The sequence below is a fragment of the Schistocerca piceifrons genome, chromosome 3 (assembly GCF_021461385.2).
Source record: "Schistocerca piceifrons isolate TAMUIC-IGC-003096 chromosome 3, iqSchPice1.1, whole genome shotgun sequence".
Classification (NCBI taxonomy): domain Eukaryota; kingdom Metazoa; phylum Arthropoda; class Insecta; order Orthoptera; family Acrididae; genus Schistocerca; species Schistocerca piceifrons.
The window spans coordinates 751,481,272-751,506,604 of NC_060140.1; the positions used below are offsets into that span (position 1 = coordinate 751,481,272).

Genomic DNA, 25,333 nt, shown 5'->3' on the forward strand with positions numbered 1-25,333 from the left:
TTTTGCTCCCTCTAGTACCATGGAAGTCATTGCCTCATGTCTTAGCAGATGTCCTATCATCCTGTCCCCTCTCCGATTCTGCGTAGAACCTCCTCATTCCTTACCTTATCAGTCCACCTAATTTTCAACATTCGTCTGTAGCACCACATCTCAAATGCTTCGATTCTCTTCTTATCCGGTTTTCCCACAGTCCATGTTTCACTACCATACAATGCTGTACTCCAGACGTACATCCTCAGAAATTTTATCCTCAAATTAAGGCCGGTATTTGATATTAGTAGACTTCTCTTGGCCAGAAATGCCTTTTTTGCCATAGCGAGTCTGCTTTTGATGTCCTCCTTGCTCCGTCCGTCATTGGTTATTTTACTGCCTAGGTAGCAGAATTCCTTAACTTCATTGACTTCGTGACCATCAATCCTGATGTTAAGTTTCTCGCTCTTCTCATTTCTGATACTTCTCATTACCTTCGTCTTTCTCCCATTTACTCTCAAACCATACTGTGTACTCATTAGACTGTTCATTCCGTTCAGCAGATCATCTAATTTTTCTTCACTTTCACTCAGGATAGCAATGTCATCAGCGAATCGTATCATTGATATCCTTTCACCTTGTATTTTAATTCCACTCCTGAACCTTTCTTTTATTTCCATCATTGCTTCCTCGACGTACAGATTGAAGAGTAGGGGCGAAAGGCTACAGCCTTGTCTTACACCCTTCTTAATACGAGCACTTCGTTCTTGATCGTCCACTCTTATTATTCCCTCTTGGTTGTCGTACATATTGTATATGACCCGTCTCTCCCTATAGCTTACCCCTACTTTTTTCAGAATCTCAAACAGCTTGCACCATTTTATATTGTCGAACGCTTTTTCCAGGTCGACAAATCCTATGAAAGTGTCTTGATTTTTCTTTAGCCTTGCTTCCATTATTAGCCCTAATGTCAGAATTGCCTCTCTCGTCCCTTTACTTTTCCTAAAGCCAAACCGATCGTCACCTAGCGCATTCTCAATTTTCTTTTCCATTCTTCTGTATTTTATTCTTGTAAGCAGCTTCGATGCACGAGCTGTTAAGCTGATTGTGTGATAATTCTCGCACTTGTCAGCTCTTGCCGTCTTCGGAATTGTGTGGATGATGCTTTTCCGAAAGTCAGATGGTATGTCGCCAAATTCATATATTCTACACACCAACGTGAATAGTCGTTTTGTTGCCAGTTCCCCCAATGATTTTAGAAATTCTGATGGAATGTTATCTATCCCTTCTGCCTTATTTGACCGTAAGTCCTCCAAAGCTCTTTTAAATTCCGATTCTAATACTGGGTCCCCTATCTCTTCTAAACCGACTTCTGTTTGTTCTTCTATGACATCAGACAAATCCTCACCCTCATAGAGGCTTTCAATGTATTCTTTCCACCTATCTACTCTCTCCTCTGCATTTAACAGTGGAATTCCCGTTGCACTCTTAATATTACCACCGTTGCTTTTAATGTCACCAAATTTTGTTTTGACTTTCCTGTATGCTGAGGCTGTCCTTCCGACAATCATATCTTTTTCGATGTCTTCACATTTTTCCTGCAGCCATTTCTTCCTAGTTTTCCTGCACTTCCTATTTATTTCATTCCTCAACAACTTGTACTTCTGTATTCCTGATTTTCCCGGAACATGTTTGTACTTCCTGCTTTCATCAATCAATTGAAGTATTTCTTCTGTTACCCATGGTTTCTTCGAAGCTACCTTCTTTGTACCTATGTTTCCCTTCCCAACTTCTGTGATGGCCCTTTTTAGAGATGTCCATTCCTCTTCAACTGTACTGCCTACTGCGCTATTCCTTATTGCTGTATCTATAGCGTTAGAGAACTTCAAACGTATCTCGTCATTCCTTAGTACTTCCGTATCCCACTTCTTTGCGTTTTGATTCTTCCTGACTAATGTCTTGAACTTCAGCCTACTCTTCATCACTACTATAATGTGATCTGAGTCTATATCTGCTCCTGGGTACGCCTTACAATCCAGTATCTGATTTCGGAATCTCTGTCTGACCATGATGTAATCTAATTGAAATCTTCCCGTATCTCCCGGCCTTTTCCAAGTATACCTCCTGCTCTTGTGATTCTTGAACAGGGTATTCGCTATTACTAGCTGAAACTTGTTACAGAACTCAATTAGTCTTTCTCCTCTTTCATTCCTCGTCCCAAGCCCATATTCTCCTGTAACCTTTTCTTCTACTCCTTCCCCTACAACTGCATTCCAGTCGCCCATGACTATTAGGTTTTCGTCCCCCTTTACATACTGCATTACCCTTGCAATATCCTCATACACTTTCTCTATCTGTTCATCTTCAGCTTGCGGCGTCGGCATGTATACCTGAACTATCGTTGCCGGTGTTGGTCTGCTGTCGATTCTGATTAGAACAACCCGGTCACTGAACTGTTCACAGTAACACACCCTCTGCCCTACCTTCCTATTCATAACGAATCCTACACCTGTTATACCATTTTCTGCTGCTGTTGATATTATCCGATACTCATCTGACCAGAAATCCTTGTCTTCCTTCCACTTCACTTCACTGACCCCTACTATATCTAGATTGAGCCTTTGCATTTCCCTTTCCAGATTTTCTAGTTTCCCTACCACGTTCAAGCTTCTGACATTCCACGCCCCGACTCATAGAACGTTATCCTTTCGTTGATTATTCAATCTTTTTCTCATGGTAACCTCCCCCTTGGCAGTTCCCTCCCGGAGATCAGAATGGGGGACTATTCCGGAATCTTTTGTCAATGGAGAGATCATCACGACACTTCTTCAATTACAGGCCACATGTCCTGTGGATACACGTTACGTGCCTTTAATGCAGTGGTTTCCATTGCCTTCTGCATCCTCATGTCGTTGATCATTGCTGATTCTTCCGCCTTTAGGGGCAATTTCCCACCCCTCTTTGACAAGGCCGTTGGCAGAATGAGGCTGACTTCTTATGCCGGAAGTCTTCGGCCGCCAATGCTAATTATTTATCAAAATTTAGGCAGTGGCGGGGATCGAACCAGGGACCGAAGACGTTTTTGATAATGAATCAAAGACGCTACTGGTAGACCACGGGTTAAACCTCCTCCAGTCACATTACTGAAACGATATTCCATAAGCACCCAATTTCACTACGAGCCGCTTGTGTGGTACAGTGTCAAAAGCCTTAGGGAAATCCAGAAATACGGAATCGATCTGAAATCCCTTTCCAATAGCACTCAACACTTCATGTGAATAAAGAGCTGGTCGTGTTTCACAGGAACGATGTTTTCTAAACCCATGTTGACTGTGTGTCAATAGACCGTTTTCTTCGAGGTAATTCATAATGTTCGAACACAATATATGTTCTAAAATCCTGCTGCATATCGACGTTAACGATATGGGCCTGTAATTCAGTGAATTACTCCTACTACCTTTCTTGAATATTGGTGTGACCTGTGCAACTTTCTAGTCTTTGGGTACGGATCTTTCGTCGAGCGAACGATTGTATATGATTGGTAAGTGTGGAGCTAACGCATGAGCATACTCCGAAAGGAATCTAATTGGTATACAGTTTGGACTAGAAGACCTGCTTTTATTAGGTGATTTAAGTTGCTTAACTACTCCGAGGATGTTTACTGCTACGTTACTCATGTTGGCAGCTGTTCTCGATTCGAATTCTGGAATATTTACTTCGTATTCTTTTGTGAAGGCATTTCGGAAGTCTGTCTTTAGTAACTCTGCTTTGGCAGCACTGTCTTCGATAGTATCTCCATTGCTATCGCGCAGAGAAGGCACTGATTGTTTCTTGCCGCTAACATACTTCACATACGACCTCTCTTTGGATTTTCTGCCAGGTTTCGAGACAAAGTTTAGTTGTGGAAACTGTTATAGGCATCTAGCATTAAAGTCCGTGGTAAATTTCGAGCTTCTGTAAAAGATCGCCAATCTTGGGGATTTTACGTCTGTTTAAATTTGACATGTTTGTTTCGTTGTTTCTGCAATAGTGTTCTAACCCATTTTGTGTACCAAGGAGGATCAGCTCAGTCGTTTGTTAATGTATTTGGTATAAATCTCTCAATTGCTGCCGATACTATTTCTTTGAATCTAAGCCATATCTGATCTACACTTATATTATTATTTTGGTATGAGTGGAGATTGTCTCTTAGAAAGCCGTCAAGTGAATTTTTATCTGCTTTTTTGAATAGGTATATTTTTCGCTTATTTTTCGTGGATTTGGGGATTACATTATTCAATCTCGCTACGACAACTCCGTGTTCACTAATTCCTGAACCGGTTTTGATGCTCGTTATTAAATCAGGATTATTTGTTGCTAAGATGTCAAGTGTGTTTTCACAACCGGTTACTATTCTGTTCCAACGCTGCATAACGTTGTTCCAAATGCGGAACGATTAGCATGAATTTGACATAGGGTAGCAAAAAATACATATTAACATAAAGAGTAGAAGACTCTGACCATACGAAATATAGCACAACAAAAGTGAAAATTTGTTGAGAGCTTTTGTACGTGCAATTGATAAATAAAAATATAGTTATTCAGGATATATATTAATCCTCTGTTGTTTAAGAAGGTGACTTAGAAATAACACCAATGCTCGCTCACTCCAGTCGCTTGTTATTTGATTTATGTGTCTACAGTTCCAACGCCACCCCCCCGCCCCCCTTACATCTGTTCACATAGAGCTTTGGTAAAATTCGAGTGGACCAGCTTGCTGCTCCATACTGCCTACTATAATAGATATCACGTAATAGTTACTAATTTTTGAAGTCATAATTAAGTTATTAGTCAAAGACTACGCCAATGATTACTACAGTCCAAAATATGGATAATACTTGAGTAATCATTCAGTGATAAATATGAAAGTCTTGTTTACGTCCTTAGACACTAAACATCATGTTCCTATTAAATATAAAAATGAACAATTTTAGGAAACTGACCAGCTGAATTTTGTGTAAGCGCACAGACGAGGAGACAGAAATTTGTCTTGTGGATAACGCCAGATGTTGTAATGTGGCTTATTTGATGTCTGTTCTACACAGTGAAGTGACACACCCATGCTGAGAGTCGATGCGGTAGAAAAATTATACGTAACATCACGGTTCAGACTCAAAACTGTTTTTCTCGAAGGAATACCGTCAGTATTCCCTTTTCCTCGTACGATCCATTGACACTTATTCCTTGCGTTAAAATGTGCCATCTTCTCACTATCTGATATCTATTGGTGTGAATGAGAGGTGAGGCGCAGAGGCTATAAGACACTGGATTCCGATTCGGAAGGATGGTGCACCAAACCCCGTCAGGTCATCCACACTGAGATTTTCCGTAGTTTCTTCAAACTGCTAAAAGCTATACTGTGTTGCTAACTACAATGAGGAGACTGTGCTCCAAGGACTGCGCTGTCGACAGGCATTTGAATCTCAACTTTCCTTCCTTCCAGTGGTAGGACGTATACGGAAGTCGTTCACTGCAAAGGATATTTTGAGACCGCCGGCAACTGAGAACGTAGGGCCGGGTACCGAGTTACCACTACGACAGATTTTGTCTCTTAATGCATAGATGATAACGGTCGCCACCGGTGCCCTAACTAGATTCGACGAAATGAATTTTATGAAAGAAATGGTAGGAAACGAATCTTAATGGTTTTCGGATGTTGGAGAAGGGTGCTGACAATCGCTATTTCTTATCGTTGCTGTCTCATTTCCACTGTAAGGTTATCTCCTTTCAACTCTTCAGCTGCATTTCAGGTCCTCGATGTAGTGGTATTTGTAGGCCTCCTTTGTTCTGGTTTTCTTTACCTGTATACATAACTCAAATGCCTGTCACACCGGTTGTACTCCTTACTCAGACGCCCTTGTGACAGCAGCCCAGTATAACGAAAGATGTTTCCACTATGGGTTGTTCCGAAGGCACTAGTAAGCAACCGGAAAACTTTCTCTGTGCGCTACAGATGCCCCTACATCGCATGACGAAGAAGCTGTTCACACACTCTCCAGCTTCTAAGATTTTAATAATAATAATAAACTTGGAATTTTGGTATGCCTTTCCTCTGGTGCCAGTCATCCGCATTAGGCAGTGCCTGCCCGGGTAGTTCTGAGCATGAGTTTGCCGGTAGTCGCTGCTACCATGGTCAATGTTCAAAGTGTTCTTGTATACTAATTAGAAAGATCCCTAAATTATCTGCAAGCAAAGGGCGTATCCCAAGTTTCGGTTAACTGACAGGTTACCCCGCAGTACAATGTAAGTGGCTTTATGGGCATGGTGAGTAGTTTATTAATCTCCTAAAATCACCATGTGAGTATAGGCCGATCTGCATATTCCAATACTGACCATTAAAATTGCTACACCACGAAGATGACGTGCTACAGACGCGAAATTTAACCGACAGGAAGAGGAGACTGTGCTCCAAGGACTGCGCTGTCGACAGGCATTTGAATCTCAACTTTCCTTCCTTCCAGTGGTAGGACGTATACAGAAGTCGTTCACTGTAATATGGAAATGATTAGCTTTTCAGAGCATTCACACAAGGTTGGCGCCGGTGGCGACACCTACAACGTGCTGACATGAGGAAAGTCTCAACCGATGTCTCATACACAAACACCAGTTGACCGGCGTTGCCTGGTGAAACGTTGTTGTGATGCCTCGTGTAACGAGGAGAAATTCGTAACATCATGTTTCCGACTTTGATAAAGGTCGGATTGTAGCTTATCGCGATTACGGTTTATCGTATCGCGATATTACTGCTCGCGTTGGTCGAAATCCAATGACTGTTAGCAGAATGTGGAATCGGTGAGTTCAGGGGGGTAATACGGAACGCCGTGCTGGATCCCGACGGCCTCGTATCACTAGCAGTCGAGATGACAGGCATCTTATCCTCATGGCTGTAACAGATCGTGCAGCCACATCTCGATCCCTGAGTCAACAGATGGGGACGTTTGCAAGACAACAACCATCTGCACGAACAGTTCGACGACGTTTGCAGCAACATGGACTATCACCTCGGAGACCATGGCTGCGGTTACCCTTGACGCTGCATCACAGACACGAGCGCCTGCGATGGTGTATTCAACGACGAACATGGGTGCATGAATGGGAAAACGTAATTTTTTCCGATGAATCCAGTTTCTGTTTACAGCATCATGATGGTCGCATCCGTGTTTGGCGACATCGCGGTGAACGCACACTGAAAGCGTGTATTCGTCATCGCCATACTGGCGTATCACCCGGTGTGATGGTATGGGGTGCCATTGGTTACACGTCTCGGTCACTTGTTCACATTGACGGCACTTTGAACAGTGGACGTTACATTTCAGATGTGTTACGACCCGTGGCTCTACCCTTCATTCGATTCCTGCGAAACCTTACAATTCAGCAGGATAATGCACGACCGCATGTTGCAGGTCCTGTACGGGTCTTTCTGGATACAGAAAATGTTCGACTGCTACCCTGGGCAGCATATTCTCCAGATCTCTCACCAATTGAAAACATCTGGTCAATGGTGGCCGAGCAACTGGCTCGTCACAATACGCCAGTCACTACTCTTGATGCACTGTAGTATCGTGTTGAAGCTGCATGAGCAGCACCTGTACACGCCATAAAAAAAAATGGCTCTGAGCACTATGGGACTTAACATCTGTGGTCATCAGTCCCCTAGAGCTTAGAACTACTTAAACCTAACTAACCTAAGGACATCACACAATCCATGCCCGAGGCAGGATTCGAACCTGCGACCGTAGCAGTCCCGCGGACACGCCATCCAAGCTCTGTTAGACTCAATGCCTAGGCCTATCAAGGCCGTTATTACGGCAAGAGGTGGTTGTTCTGGGTACTGATTTCTCAGGATCTATGCACCCAAATTGCGTGAAAATGTAATCACATGTCAGTTCTAGTATAATATATTTGTCCAATGAATACTCGTTTATCATCTGCATTTCTTCTTGGTGTAGCAATTTTTATGGCCAGTAGTGTATATACAATGGTTGCATGGAATTACACCTATCGTGCAGCACGAATTGGTTTATGGACGCAGAAGGCACGTGACTGCGTCCGCTTCCAAAGAAATATAGCAAACACATCTAAAATTATATCTCCTGTGCTTGAAGGTGACTACAGACATAGTATCTGGACGAAACTGCATACTGTCAAAGCGGGAATAAGGTGAAGAGAAAACATAGACATATTGTGAGCTAAAATTTCATTTATTTCCCATACAACTTAAAAGTAATTTTACATTTTCATAAGCAAAACCAGCAACACTATTTTGACACATGTTCTTCTTGAGTCGATGGAGAGCAGGACACCCATAGAATTCCAGGTCTTGAACAGCAGCAAACTCAAAGATTCGATGCAGCCCTGAGATCTTATCCTTGCCCTTCATGTAGATGATGGTATCCATATGGTCTAATAATCGAAGCGACGTCGCCATATCTTTATAGCGTATGCCTGGATCATTCCAATGAATTCTATGGCATAAATGTGTTAACCATTTTGCACAATTCTGTGTTTTAGTGCATTTCTCATCCTTGAAAGACCTCCGTGATGAAATGTTTGCTAAGAATGTCTCTGTTACTCCGGCATCTTCTGTGTATACTACAAATGTAACATGTATAAATATGAACTGTCTACCCTCATCATCACAGAAACTCTTAGCGTCTGCATTGATGTTCACACCTAGGGATGCCACTGTGGAATGCTCTGGGTATGGTGCAGCACCTGTTCGTTTACACAGCTCGTTGCGCAACACCAGTGAGCGGGCAGTAATTAATCACACGGTCATGTAGACTTAGAGCATACGCTGCAGTATATTCTAGGAAATCTGCTGAAGATTAAAATTCATTTCATACATCTATATGCCCAGACTTAATTATTTCGTTCTGTTTCATGCAGTCTATACGATGCTCGTTGATAGTTCCTTTAGTTCCTGGAATTTCCGTGGACTGACTCCTCCTTTTTCAGCACTTTCATAGTAAGAAGCACGAAACCTTCGCTCACATGTCATATGCTAGACTGTATATATTTTCATCCCACTGCAGGTGTAAATTGTCATATGGGCAGAATTCTGAATTCAGGTAGACTCTGGCATTAGTTAACTTGCAGTTGTCGAATACAGTGAAGTCATTTGCTCTATTCTCTCTTCTATCAGTCTGAAACGCAAGTATGATGAATCTAGGCGTCTCTAGCTGCGAAGGGCTTTTAATAGCCAATGTTTTGTCTGCTTGAAGTCGGTAGCACTGAGTACTCAAAAACTTCCCAAGAGCGGAAAGTTAGTGGTGAATATGTACGGAGTTCAAAAGTTTTAAAAGCTTCAAACGCTCCTCATCTGGTACATAATGCAGGGCATTTTTCATATTATCTTGCTGATTGTAATCATATTCTTCTCTTGAGCCCCTTGAATGTATGAGCTACTATCTGTTACACTCCGCACCAGAAGGAGTTCCTGTTAACATTCATAATAATCCGCTTCATGTCCTCAAAGTAGCCTGCAAGCATTTTTAGAGGTATGCATGCAGCAAATTGTTTGTACTATGCACCTGTTCTATGCGCCGGATAGTCTATGAACTATCCCGCATTTTCTAAACCATTCGGACCCATGCGTGCTGCAGAGACATATGTCTTAAGGGTTGATGTTATGCTGACATTGCGCGAACAGTGGATTTCGGACCCACTGACTTCATGGAGTATCTCTTGAAACAGGAATTCCAAAGCATTACTTGTAAGCTTGGATCCCAATGTACCGCTGCGGTCAGTTTTCTTGAATGACCCCTCCAAATTTATGAAACTCTTGCATGGAAACTTCAGCGCGTCTTGGTGCTGGATGACAGTACTAATTTCATCGTTCGTGTTACATGTGGTTGAAGTGAAGGTTTATGCGAGAAGTATTCCTGACGTGTAATTCGCTCATCATTCTCTACTAGACCGGTTACATTGAGTGAGGACGTCATTGCGAGGTTCCAAGCCAACTGGTTTAAGGAACTCAAAGTTCGGAAGTCTTATCACTTTGCGGTTCGACAGTGAAGTAACATGCTGTGGATAGCGTGCACTGGTTTTATACCGTACGCTCATTCAGCTTTAGATGTAATCGTACAATTATTTCCTCACGACGAAAGTCAACAAGTTGATTTTGGCACCCACCTACCTAGGGAGACAAGATCATCACAATAAAATGAGAAAAATCAGGGCTTTCACGGAAAAATTTAAGTGCTCGCTTTACCCATGCAGCGTTCGAGAGTGGAACTGTAGAGAGACAGCTTGAAGGTGATTCAATGAACCCTCTGCCAGGCACTTTATTGTGAATAGCAAAGGCACCTCCCACCATTCAGTTAACTAGTTTTGTTTATAATGAGATACCCATACTGCGAATGATTCCAGCAATCAGCACATATCTTTACAAAATAATTGAATGACTTGTCAGTTTCTACATGCGCTTGGTAAATGCGACTTAAATTCTAGATTGTCTTGTTTGGAGGCTATAATGAGGTTTGCATAATCCCTAACCAAATTTTTCGGGATTCTGGAATATTTTTGGCTTAGATAAAATACATCAGCACCCATGTGACTACAGAAACAGAAATATTTTCGAATTTGTTCTTGGTTTTCCACAGCAACAACGTCAAGTACTGGCAAGTAGTGAGCACAGAGACTATAGAAAGATATCCTTGTGGTAATAGTTTGTGTAGCCACTATAGCTCCATCGCTTAACCGACTGAGCTATGTTGGCTACACAGACTATTCAGCTACATATTTTGTCCATGACGAGTAACTTCATCATTTATTTTGACAGTGACTGGTAGGAGGTGTCTGAGGCAATTGTCGGCTGCTGCATGATTATAGGTGCAGCGCTGAAAATAATGATATTAATAAGTGTAATACTTGGACTATAATGAGAGACATATGAAATAAAAGCACACACAGTCTGATATCATAAGCGCACATTGTTTATTTAAATATCATACATCGGATGCAGTATTTCAAAAAGATAAGACTCTTTCTTTATCTTCTTCTTTGCACCTATACGGTATTTCCTAAACAAAGCTTTTTCATATGCAGTAATTCAGCATGTATCTCCTGAAAATTGATGTGTACATCACAACACTGGTTTCTTCACACACATTTAACCTGTATCTCTTTTGGCTCTGCATTCATGTGAAAACAAAGGTACTGCTCCCAACTATAAACATGTACGCTATGCACACATAGAAAGTTTACATCGTATGCAGAGTCTATGATCTGCAACTACGACTTTCTCTCTCCAATGCGAGGTGTAGTGCAGTATCCTCATCATATGTTCATAACTGAGGTGTACCATAGATAGACACACTTGTCACCCGATTTCACACATAGTGCCGAGTCACCACACACTGTTTTACAATGTTGTAACATATACTGTCACAACAGTAAGGCAAATGTCCAGGGCGCGGGGTGGGAGGGGTGTGGGCGTTGTGGGTGGTACGAGATGGATAATACTCTGTAGTCATATGCTGACTGGTGTAGTGCTCTCCACGACATTATCCCAGTTGACGTCAGAAATAGGCATTTCAACACCCATCAATGCATTTTCAATTTATATTCTCATGCGCAAGCCCCACTCAGGATGTGCTTCTATAACCATGTTTGCATATTTCGTTCCACTACGAGTTAAATTGTGTGTAGAACTGAAAAGCATGGGTACCCTTGATACCTTCGTATCCACAGCATTTGCACTCTGTGAGTGCACTAGCACAGGGATGTTCTGCTAGGATGGGTCATAGTCAGTGACCAATACTGTCCTCCATCTTGCTGTTGTTTAGGACCACAAGCAGTATTCAATGTGTTGGGAGCAGACCACCTGTCCTTGTCACACAAATCGATGAGTGGCGCAGACAGTAACAGCTCAATGTCCAACTCCAGCAGGTGGGTTGTGTGTGGACCGGGATCCCGTGTGGTTGCTACAGGTTCAAACATGCTGGAGGTTGTTGCTGCTGCAGGTCCAGAGGTCGGTGGAGGTCTCGCCAAGATGGTGGCTGAGTTTGCTGCAGGTCCACACATGTAGGTGCTCGCCCTGCAAAAAAATGGTTCAAATGGCTCTGAGCACTATGTGACTTAACTTCTGAGGTCATCAGTCGCGTAGAACTTAGAACCAATTAAACCTAAGTAACCTAAGGACATCACAGACATCCATGCCCGAGGCAGGATTCGTACCGGCTACCGTAGCGGTCGCTCGGCTCCAGACTGTAGCACCTAGAACCGCACTGCCACTCCGGCCGGGTCGCCCTGCAGGCTTGGGCATGTCAAAGCCTACTGCTGAACAAACAGGAGGAATCATTATGTATAGATGAAGACACTACAACAACCGATAATAATAATGATATACACAGACAAAAATGAGATATGGGATGCTTAATTTTCCATTCCCCCCCCCCCCCCCCCCCCGAGTCCTCCCTCAGGCATGGGTGTGTGTGTTGTCCATAGCGTAAGTTAGTTTAAATTAGATTAAGTAGTGTGTAGGGACCGATGACCTAAGCAGTTTGGTTCTCTAAGATCTTACCGCAATCAATCCATTTTTTCCTGTTCTGCATTGCTGTGCTGTATTGCGACTGCTGTCGATGCTTCATGGTTCTTTTTCTTCTGCTGCTGATCCTGCTGGTTGATTGAATGAGACTGAGGTTGTGGAGCTGCTGAGCCTGCCCTATATCCCTCTGACGACATCACCAGACACTGCCATCCTACTGGCTGAAGCCTATCACCTGGCCAGATTCAGGGTCCCTATTGGTTCCTGCCCTTTTTTTCTGGACCACCATCTTGGACTACTTCACAGGAGAGGTGTGGTGTATGGCTGACTTTGTACTCTAGTGGTGGTGTTCAGAACTAGGCCAGTTGGTCGCCAAACATCAACGTGAACACCTATGGTTCATTGTGATATAGGGAGAAGGTTATGTGATGTGTTAGGCAATTTAAAAAAAGGTAGGCATTTTGGGCACAAGCATCTGTCTGCTTGAGTAGGGAAATACATCTTCACACCATCTCACTACACTGCCATTATTTGTCAGAAAGTACTCGTCACATGCTGACCCATTATCTTTTCTTTCCACTCATTGTGTAGAAGGCTATGGATACAGTCCTCAGCTGTGTGAAAATTAATCCCTGCTCATCACCAGCATGTCCTCAGTTGTACACTGGATGCTTACACCAGAGTGGGTGAACATCTTGCTCCTTGCAATTTGGAAGACTGACTGGACTTTTATCGAATGATGTACAGTTACAGCACACGTATTTATCAGCATAAATTGCGAAGAGTATCTTAGCCCCATCGAATTGCATCTTCATTATTTTATGAAGTGTATTCATCTGCACCAAGTATCATTACCATCGACACAGTCCTCAGCTGCACAGCTACAGCTAATATATCCATTAAACTCCTCATTCTCCAGCACAGACATGTCATCCATTGAACAGAGTAAACAATTACGTCCATCCTACCAGTCCAGCAGCTAGACACAGACTGAGTCCTTTTCCCGCGATTTTTCGCCAGGCTACCATCTTGGGTTACATCATGGGTGGGGAGATGAGGAGGGCCAACAGTGCCCTCTGGTGGCAGTGTTGTGAACTATGAGGGTGGTTTCGAAAGTTCTCAGAACCACCACGAGAGGTCAACGCTAGTGCAACGAGTTGTTCACATTACATTCATTCGATTGTTGCCTGTAAACACGTGCCACATCAGTGCTCCTGGAAGAGAGCTGTGGGAGTGACATGGCTCTGATGTTGTTCCTGCATAGTGACTTTCGAAGATGGAAAAAATCGAGATTCTAGCAGTGATTAAGCACTTTGTAAAGAAAGGTATGAAAGAAAAGGACATTCATGCCGATTTCCAGAACACACTGGGGAACTCTGCTCCTTCATCTTCAACTGTTTCCTAGTGGACAAATGAATTTAAATTTGGCTGGAAGAGCTTAGATGATGATTAATCCGTGCAGTGGCCGGCCAAGATGTGTCACTATTCCAGAAATCATTGCAAAAGTGCAAAAAATGGTCATGGAGGATTGCCGATTGAAAGTGCGTGAAATTGCTCACGCTTGCCAGATGTCATCTGAAAGGGTATATCACTATTTAACTGAAGAATTAGAAATGAAAAAATTATCTGCAAGATGGGTGCCGCACCTCTTGACGTGAGAATGGACATATTGGAATAATGTTTGGTCCGTTTTAGGAGAAACGAACAAGATTTTTTTCACCGGATTGTGACCACAGGTGTAACTTGGGTGCGCTACTATACCCCAGAGGCAAAACAAGTCAAAGCAGTGGAAATATGCCGATTCGCATCCACCAAAGAAAGAAAAGACAACTGCTTTGGCAGGAAATGTCAAGGCATCAGTGTTCTGGGATGCGAAAGGGATTCTGTTTGTAGATTATCTCTCCTAAGCAAACAGTTACTGGAGGATACTATGTTAACCTGCTGGAAAAACCGTAACAGAAGATACGCGAAGAAAAGCCAGATTTAGCAAGGAAGAAAGTCTTCTTCCATCTAGACAATGCGCGCCCTCACTCATGTGCCGTCGCCATGACAAAACTACACGAACTAAGGTATGAATTGTTGCCACAACCGCCTTATTCACCTGATATGGCTTCGTCAGATTTCCATCTCTTCCCAAAACAGAAAATTTTTCTTGGTGAGTGAAGGTTCACTTCAAACGAAGAACTGATATAGTTGACAACTATTTTGCAGGCCTGAAGGAAACGCATTTTCGAGATGGGATCAAGGCACTGGAAAATCGCTGGACCAAGTGAATTAATCTACACTACATTAAAAAACAAAAAAGTTTCAGTGATGTAAGTACTTTTTTTCTATTGCATTCCGACAACTTTTCAAACCACCCTTGTAGGTCAGTTGGACTCCAGACCACATGTTGAACACACTGGATGGAGCTACTGTCTATGACAACTCAATCTGTTTAAATAAACAATGCATACAAAATAAAGCCTTACATTCATCCTATCCTGCATCCCAGGACAGATTGAGTCCTTTTCCCGCCAATTTCCTGATGGGGGAAGAAAGAGAAGGGAAGGTGAAGGGGGAGGGTAAGGGGGAGAGGAGGGGCGTTAGGTTAGTGGAGGTATTGACCTATTCTCCCGCCAAAATTTACACTTCATGCCACTGTGATGTTGCTACATCTATGGTCGCCATATTGGATCCTCCATCTTAAATTTGGCAACAATGCAACGTGTGGCGGTGCTGTCTTTATCCCACTACCAGCACGTACGTTGCGCGATACTTTTGCAGTACCGTTGACTCATTCCCACTCGATAATTCTTCTTCATTGGTACTGACTCCGATTGACATTAAGTCCCAAAAGTTACGTATGGAGTCATCTTTAGGTTCTTCATAAGCTATATTAATGAGTTTAATGTTTAGCGAAAGCCCCTCGGCGACGTGCACTGACGATCCATCTGAGTTTAGAGGGTAATAATGCTAGAGACGGAGCGTTGGCGATGCGTCGCCCATTATTTCCTGGTAGTTATCCGCTCCGATAAGCAATTCTACAGGGTTACCATCTCCTTCTTCAGTGGGGTCCGGCAACTGTAAATACTCAATGTTTTGGTTTACCTCGACATCCTTGGGCACAGTCGTATGTTTCGTGAAACTATGTAAACTTTCTAAAGCATTGTGCCAGAGACTTGATGTAGCACCCAAATCACAGACACTCTAATAAACAACCCTTTGTTGTAAAAGAAGTAGGAAAACTAGTCATCCTGACAGTGATGGCAGCTACTGACGACAAAATTTACACTTGTGATAATTTTATCAACAGGAATGTCTTGTGAATAATAATATTTATCATGAAATAGAGACTGAATGAAAGAAAGTGATAGGATACGCAACAAAAACATCAAAGAAAGAATTGCAAAACAGTTAATAACGAAGGTTAAGGCCCAGATGGTAAATTGGCCAAAGATGACATTTACCACAACTGCCAGCGCTATGCGCACGCGGGTATCAGATGCGGTCTCGCACCCCGCTGCCGCATTTGCGCTGGCGGTCACACAACCCAACGCTGCAAACTCCCCAATACAGCACCTCGCAAGTGCGCCAACTGTGGTGCTGCCCATCCGGCAAACTACAGAGGGTGCATTGCATACAAAGCAGCTCTGAGACGCAAAATCGCGAAACATGCAAAACCAACCGCCATCACAGTTCCAAAACCGCCCCCGCGCCCAGTAAGAAGTGGACTATCCTTCGCTGGAGCGGTCGCTGGCAGCCCCAGCAGCGCGGGACGGTCAGAGGAGCCCCAGAGCTCAGAACACGCTCAGCAAACACCCCCAGCAACAGACACACAACAGACAAGCACAACAAATGACACCACACCCGCACCGGGCACACCACACGAAACAAGCAACAACACCACCCTACCCCCTGAGATCGCGAACTGCAGCCCACCACAGGCTACAGAAAACGTACCCACACAGGGACAACCACAGCGCCAGAGGAGGAGGAGAAGGAGAAACAGCCGCAGCACGAGGAACACGACCGCACCACAACAAGTACACAGTCAACGGAACACCAACACCCACGAACACATCCCGGACACCAACTCAACAACCCACATAACACACCCACTCACCTCAGAAAATACACAGGCGCCCACAACTGCCACACGAACAACCGACTCGCAGGCCAGCCCTCACCAAACGCCAACACTGGAACAAGCGGCCGCTAACACGACCAACAACTCCCAGACCGACATGACCAACATTACAACAACATTCCAGAGAATAATGGAAACATTATTCCCCGGACGCACGACCACCGAAATAGTCACGAAGATTATGGGGTGTGTCTCACAACTCTTCATGCAGTTCATGTCGGGTACGCTCAACTGGACTAGCTTCCAAGCCACTATCACACCGCTCTTTACACTACTACATGGATAATACACCACACCAACCCCGAAACGCAGACTTAAACACAATCACACAGATCCTGTTTTGGAAAGCCAACGGGATCGCAAACAAAAAAGCCGAGATGGCCGCGTTCATGGAGCGAAAGGGTATCCGAATCGCTCTTGTGAACGAAACACTGCTTACGCCTCGCAAACAACTAAACCTCCCAGGTTATTGCGTCTATCGTACCGACCGAGCGGATGGCAGGAGGGGAGGCGGCACGGCAATCATTATACACAGAGACATAGACCACACGAACATCGAGCTCCCAGCACTTGAAAGACTAGAGGCTACGGCCGTCAGGGTCAAGTTCAACGGAGCCAACACCACACAGGTATCGCTATACAATCCTCCTAAAAACATAGTAACACGCGATATCAGCACAGTACTCAACATGGCACCGCGGGTAATAGCCGCTGGAGACCTCAACGCAAAACACCCCGATTGGAACTCACGAATACAAACCTCCAACGGCAAGAAACTGTACGAACACGCACTAGGCCGAAACTACATTATACTTGGGCCGGACGTTCCCACGTTCGTGCCTACACAGGCCCGACATAGGCCAGACGTGTTCTAAAGGGCATCACATGCACACTCAACCTAACGGTTGAAAACGATCTGGACTCAGACCACATGCCTGTAATACTGCACATGGAAGAGACACTGCAGGACATCGAACCACGCAGGATGCTTAACTACAAGCGTGCGAACTGGACACTGTTCAAGGAAACGCTTGATAGTCGCATTCCTGACACCCACGAAATTAACAACACACAGCAAATCGATGAGGCTGTGGAGGCTCTCACAACTGCCGTCCAAGACGCAATGACTGACGCCATTCCATTTACAACACCAAGACAACACTCAACGGCCCTGCCCCAGGAAATCCTGGGACTTATCTCAATGAGGAACCGCCTCAGGAGATACTGCCAGCGTACCAGGCGCCCGTTCTATAAACTGCACGTCAACAGACTCCAGGGCATAATACGGAATAAAATCCAAACATTCAGAAACGAACAATGGGGACAGAAACTCGCTCGGCTGGATACCACACGTCCTGGCGTGTGGCAGCTGGCCAGACACTTCACCAGGGAGAAACATTACATTCCCACGTTACAAGGACCAGACGGCCCAGCCTACTCCGCGACGGAGAAGGCAGAGCTTATGGCCACAACACTTGCAGCGTCCTTCATGCCGAATCTGGTTCCTTCAGACCCAGCATTCACACTTGAAACGGACCAGGAGGTTACACGACTTGTAGCCCAGCCCTCGCGCGACGAAATCAGACGTGCTAGCACAAATGAAGTCACATGGGCTATCAAGCACACCAACGCTAGAAAAGCCCCTGGGCCTGATGGCATTCAAAACCGTGTCCTCCAGGAGTTCACGGATAAAGCCGTAGAATACCTCACACACCTAACGAATGCCATCCTGACACACCAACACTTCCCTGACTTTTGGAAGGCGGCCAAGGTCCTGATGTTCAGGAAGCCAGGGAAAGACCACTCCCTCCCACAAAATTACCGACCCATCAGTCTGCTGTGCTCGCTCAGCAAGATTGTTGAGAAGGTAATACTAAAACGTATCACTAGGCATTGCATCGCCAACGACACCCTAAGACCGGAGCAATTCGGCTTTAGGAATCACCACTCGACAACACAACAACTCCTCCGCGTAGTCGAACATATAACACACGGCTACAACATGAACAAAGCCACAGGGGCCGTGTTCCTAGACGTCGAAAAGGCTTTCGATCGTCTCTGGCACAACGGACTCATACGCAAACTAAGCGAAGCTGGTTTCCCAGACGGACTCGTACGTCTCATACACTCATATCTCACGAACAGATGTTTCAACACTAACGTGCAGGATAAACAATCAACACAACACGGTATCCAAGCTGGAGTACCCCAAGGAAGCATTCTGGGGCCCATCTTGTTTAACCTGTACATTAATGACTACCCAGCGACACGAAACACGACGTTAGCCGTCTACGCGGATGACACAGCCATCCTCGCGCAAGACTGGAAACCGTCGAACATCAACTCACGAATACAGACAGCACTCAGAACAGCTGAGCCTTGGCTGGAGCGATGGCGTATTAAAGTAAACGTCGACAAGTGCGAAGCAGTTCTGTTCACACGCAGACCGAAACTACTGCGCAAACACCAACACTGTAGACCGATAACACTACATACACGCCCAATACGTTTCCGAGAGAAAGTCAGATACCTTGGTGTCTGGCTGGACCGGAAACTTACATGGGGGGACCACATCGAATACGTTGCCAACCGAGCGCACGCGAGGCTCAAACAGCTCTACCCAATGCTCAACAGGGAAAGCACACTGAATAGGAGGGTGTCGAGGTCCTTATACACGACACTGATTAGACCTCTGATGACGTACGCAGCTCCCGTCTGGGGATATGCAGCTCCCACACGACTGCGCCGCCTGCAGATCATACAGAACAAAGTGCTACGAATCATTAGCAATGCTCCACGCTACACACGCACCGTGGATCTTCACCATGAATACCGCCTTGATACCCTCAAGGAAGTATTCAAGAAACACGCCACACGACTATACAGGAACTCGAGACACTCGAACAATCCTTTCATCCTCACTCTGGGAAACTACGATCACAACCACAGGTGGAAACACAAGCGACCAAAGACACTGCTAGCTAGGGCATAACCACCTATGGTAAACTAACATACGCAAACAGCGACAAACGTCGGTAAGCCCCTGCATATCAGCAATACTGACTGGCAACTACCAGCTGCTATTAGAGCCGACCAACAGGCCACAGCAGGGACACCGACGAGCTCGCCCACAGACGCACGAACAATCTCCCAACACTCCCTCACACTGTACCTCCGGTGTATGACCTATCGGACACAAGACCGATAACAAACATAACTGTTGCAGGTTGCAGGACGCTGAACGAGGACTCTGTACCAGCACCCAGCGCCAGCCGCCGAGCAGCACAAACGCACAACGTCAAGGTATCGACATGCATGATACCCACTACTAACAAAGCCTATCCTTGCACAACCTATCGCAGGCAGCAAGACAACCGCTACTGCTCTTGCCGCCCGACCTAACTTTCGCAGAGGTTTTTTTCCCTTGGCTCTTGCCTTGACACTTTTTTTTCCTCTGCCCTTCAAACCGCTACCCTTCATCAGATTTCGACCAATCTATCTCCAGATGAGCGCGTATTAATGGTTAATCCTAACCAGACGTACGCAAACATCGCAGTACCCACATCCTGCGACACCTCACTTTAGTGAATACTAACCCTTATGCAGAGATGGCAGTAGACCTTTTGTGTTGGCCATCATGCCGGTGTGGGCGTGGAGGGGCTCCACCTCTTGTGAAATAGAAGAGAGATGTAGCCGCATAGAAAAGGAAGTTCGATGTGACTACAATGTAACTCGGAAATGAAAATGTTAGATTCAGTTGCTATCTAGTCGCACTCTAGTACTATTGCGATAGTAGCATGCACGTAAGCGCTAGTAGATTGTTTTAAGCTAAATGGAATTTTGAAAGTTTTGCGATATAGACTGAAGTATTATTCAGAAGTCATAATAAAGCAAAGTCATCTTTACCGTTAACAAGATAACGGGATACGGAGATTCGCGACGAAATTAATTCGTGTGAGATTTGTGATGGGACGTATCCTTCGTGACACTGAATAAGCATCAACATTCAAGGACATTGAAAAGAAAAGATCGCCGACAGAAAAACAATTATTAGTCTCGAGTAGGTAACAGACAAACGCAGACACGAAGAACGTACAATTGCGCCGAGTTGTCAGAAAGTGTCGTCAACGACAGGATTACTGATGCAAACGGAAGCAAATCCCTGAGTGAGAAATCGGTGTGCGTGTTCAGCGTAGGGACCATTAATTACAAGGAACAATAAAAGTGGATTCAAATTTTAATTCTTTGTGTCACCTACATAATTGAATAGACATCATTGTGTGTATTAGAGAAAATTAATTGACTATTAGAATATTATGAAGTGAAAAGTGAATTCATGATTATTTAACAGTGAACAATCATCGATTTCAAAAAATGGTTCAAATGGCTCTGAGCATTATGGGACTTAACTGCTGAGGTCATCAGTCCCCTAGAACTTAGGACTACTTAAACCTAACTAACCTAAGGACATCACACACATCCATGCCCGAGGCAGGATTCGAACCTGCGACCACAGCGGTCGCACGGTTCCAGACTGTAGCGTCTAGAACCGCTCGGCCACGCCGGCCGGCAATCATCGATTTGTCCCAAGATCACGATGCAATCTGAACATTGCTTAAGTATATATTATCTCTGGAATTACGTAGTGTAGTTATTGGACACGCGACGTAGCGATGTCTTGACGACGGAATAACAATTTATTAACATCCTCGCAATTCCATAATGTGGCCACGACTTGGGTGATGGATTGAAGATTCAAGACTTTATATTACTAATATTCAACATCCATTACCTAACCGGGCATAATAAAAAGAAGAACTACAGTTAGCCAGTTCGCACAAGCTGGAAACTCTATCGTGGACTCACAACAAAAGAAAACCACGTGAGGAGTTTGTGTTTTCTAACTAGTCACAGGGTGGCGTTGTCTTGAGCGACGGACGCAGTTCCACGTCATACCGACTGGGACAACCATCATTACCGAGTCGTGTCAACTCTAAGGAGAAGCAGACCCCACAATGAGAATTCTTCCATGGTCTGCTAGCTTGAAACGCACAAATCTGCGAGGCACGGGCGTCAAAGAAGATTCGAAAGCATCTGTTGACGAAGGCCGAGTATCGATATTAAGATTGTATTATCAATGACATTTCGGCAAATAAACGCGGACTGGCTGCATGCATCCAGAGTGTGAGTCGGTTTTCGCCTGTTGGCCCTGTTACAAACATGCATGCCGTCTGAAGCTGCGTGAAACCTGGGCATCCCGTGACGACATTGCCCACTGAACTATTAACTGGGACGATGACATTGCCCACTGAACTATTAATGAGGACGCTATAAGGATAAGATTGTTTGCGGGATGGCTTAGGTCGTTTCGAATCTTCATACATTGATTGCAGTGACAGCAAGCGTAGGCCTATCGTCCTTTCTTCGAACATTGAGAGTGTGACCTTACTTGAGAAAAAGAAATTTCTCGATCTTGAGGCGTTCTGGAATATCTTTCACCGTCTTGCAGTCTTTGCCCAGTAACCGCAAAAAAACTCTGTAAGGCTTCACAGTGCGCGTGCTCTTGTGCTTCGAACGGTCTTGTTTGGAGTTATCGTTGAGAGTGGTTGCAATTGGAATTATTGTGCCCAAGAACCAGATGTACTCGTGAGTGGCCCGTCTTTACGTATCTTTTGCGCGGTGAGTGCACCATCAACTTCTACCCCTTCAAACTGCATTGAAAGTAGTACATCTTCTTCGCATAGTTTTTCCCTCATGACGGTAATTATCCAACACCGACAAATTTCTGCGTAGAAAATGCGCAAAATTTTTGCCGTGGTAACCTTGTCACAGGCAGTTTACGTTCTCAGCCAAGGAGTTGATAGCATGGATGCGTTTATTGCATTCTATAAATGTCGTGTTAAGAGTATCAGGCTATTCAACTCGAACGGGTTGCAGTTCTTCTAAGAAATCTAAGTGCTCCTGTACTACACGATTGTGACCCTCATATCTTGCCTGATGAATTCGTTTAATACCTTCGTAAGTAGAAGCAATCAATGCTTCCATGGTGCCATCGACCAGCTGTTTGGGCTCACGTACGAGGTATCCACTTAGGAACAAAGTTTATCAATAGTAGACACGGAAGCATTCCTATCGATACTGCTTTTAAAGTGTCCACAAAATCTCAGCCAAGACTCAATGTCTCTAGAGGATTATTCGAACTTGATAGACGGCAGGTTAATTGACATAGGGATTTGAATCACAGACGAGACTGGATCACTAGCACACGATGTCAGGGTGAAAGTAAATAATTTTTTGTAGATACTCTCTTGGGCTTTGAAAGCTGCGCGTTTCGCTTTGTCAAGATACTCGTCGCAAAGAAGCTAGTCCGTGTTATACTACTTGGCCAAAGATGATCGTGTAAGGGGTCGTCAAGCTGTGAGAGAAGTGACTACTCTTGTCCCAAGCGTTCTTTGCTGTATTTAAAATCCTCTAGCGGTGTGTCATCTGAGAATTCTTCAATTGCGGATACTGTACGCGTGATAAAACTTCTCTGACGAGATCGTTTTCATTTCAAACTTTGTAGTTCAGGAGGCATTGATCTTAGCTTTCAATTAAAACGGTGCGCGCTCTGTCATACACTCCTGGAAATTGAAATAAGAACACCGTGAATTCATTGTCCCAGGAAGGGGAAACTTTATTGACACATTCCTGGGGTCAGATACATCACATGATCACACTGACAGAACCACAGGCACATAGACACAGGCAACAGAGCATGCACAATGTCGGCACTAGTACAGTGTATATCCACCTTTCGCAGCAATGCAGGCTGCTATTCTCCCATGGAGACGATCGTAGAGATGCTGGATGTAGTCCTGTGGAACGGCTTGCCATGCCATTTCCACCTGGCGCCTCAGTTGGACCAGCGTTCGTGCTGGACGTGCAGACCGCGTGAGACGACGCTTCATCCAGTCCCAAACATGCTCATTGGGGGACAGATCCGGAGATCTTGCTGGCCAGGGTAGTTGACTTACACCTTCTAGAGCACGTTGGGTGGCACGGGATACATGCGGACGTGCATTATCCTGTTGGAACAGCAAGTTCCCTTGCCGGTCTAGGAATGGTAGAACGATGGGTTCGATGACGGTTTGGATGTACCGTGCAATATTCAGTGTCCCCTCGACGATCACCAGTGGTGTACGGCCAGTGTAGGAGATCGCTCCCCACACCATGATGCCGGGTGTTGGCCCTGTGTGCCTCGGTCGTATGCAGTCCTGATTGTGGCGCTCACCTGCACGGCGCCAAACACGCATACGACCATCATTGGCACCAAGGCAGAAGCGACTCTCATCGCTGAAAACGACACGTCTCCATTCGTCCCTCCATTCACGCCTGTCGCGACACCACTGGAGGCGGGCTGCACGATGTTGGGGCGTGAGCGGAAGACGGCCTAACGGTGTGCGGGACCGTAGCCCAGCTTCATGGAGACGGTTGCGAATGGTCCTCGCCGATACCCCAGGAGCAACAGTGTCCCTAATTTGCTGGGAAGTGGCGGTGCGGTCCCCTACGGCACTGCGTAGGATCCTACGGTCTTGGCGTGCATCCGTGCGTCGCTGCGGTCCGGTCCCAGGTCGACGGGCACGTGCACCTTCCGCCGACCACTGGCGACAACATCGATGTACCGTGGAGACCTCACGCCCCACGTGTTGAGCAATTCGGCGGTACGTCCACCCGGCCTCCCGCATGCCCACTATACGCCCTCGCTCAAAGTCCGTCAACGGCACATACGGTTCACGTCCACGCTGTCGCGGCATGCTACCAGTGTTAAAGACTGCGATGGAGCTCCGTATGCCACGGCAAACTGGCTGACACTGACGGCGGCGGTGCACAAATGCTGCGCAGCTAGCGCCATTCGACGGCCAACACCGCGGTTCCTGGTGTGTCCGCTGTGCCGTGCGTGTGATCATTGCTTGTACAGCCCTCTCGCAGTGTCCGTAGGAAGTATGTTGGGTCTGACACACCGGTGTCAATGTGTTCTTTTTTCCATTTCCAGGAGTGTATATTCCACTGATTCAAGTAAGCAACGTAACGTAGTTCGTGGCTGCCCAGAGATGCTACTGAGTATCGCGTGCGACGATTGGTTCAAAAGGTTCAAATGGTTCTGAGCACTATGGGACTTAACATCTGAGGTCATCAGTCCCCTAGAACTTAGAACTACTTAAACCTAGCTAACCTAAGGACATCACACACATCCATGCCCGAGGCAGGATTCGAACCTGCGACCGTAGCGGTCGCGCGGTACCAGACTGAAGCGCCTAGAACCGCTCGGCCACATCGGCCGGCTGCGTGCGACAATTGACAAGAGACTTTACATTTGCACAACCATATGATGCTTTTTCGGCTAGAGAAGACCCTTCCTAAGGTCTTCCTAACGGGAACAGCAGGCTTTGCACGTCCAAAGGAACTTTTCATCGTAATGAGAATAACACAGGAACTGCAATGTCGTATTTATCTGACGATACCGGACAAGCGACTTTCAAATACAACGTCTTACCTGTACGGGAATATACGTAATGGATGTACGAGTACAGGTCGTAGACGCATGGTCGACGACATTTGGAATTTTTGTCTGGCCGTGAGTCGTGCACGGATGGCCAACAGTTCCGCTTCGAGCGCCGAGCGGGAAGCTTCTTGTTTATTTCTTTAGCCTCAGCGTCGCTTGT

At 45.3% G+C, this 25,333-nt stretch overlaps 1 long non-coding RNA gene across 1 annotated transcript in view; it reads right to left on the reverse strand.

The window, feature by feature from the left end:
* Positions 1-11,502: 11,502 nt before the first annotated feature.
* LOC124787621 overlaps positions 11,503-25,333 on the reverse strand; it is a 54,948-nt gene continuing 41,117 nt past the window's right edge. The window contains exons 3-4 of the long non-coding RNA XR_007015978.1: positions 12,190-12,291; positions 11,503-12,049 (exon numbers count right to left, since the gene is read on the reverse strand). This is a non-coding gene — a long non-coding RNA (uncharacterized LOC124787621). The remainder of the gene's footprint in view (positions 12,050-12,189; positions 12,292-25,333) is intronic.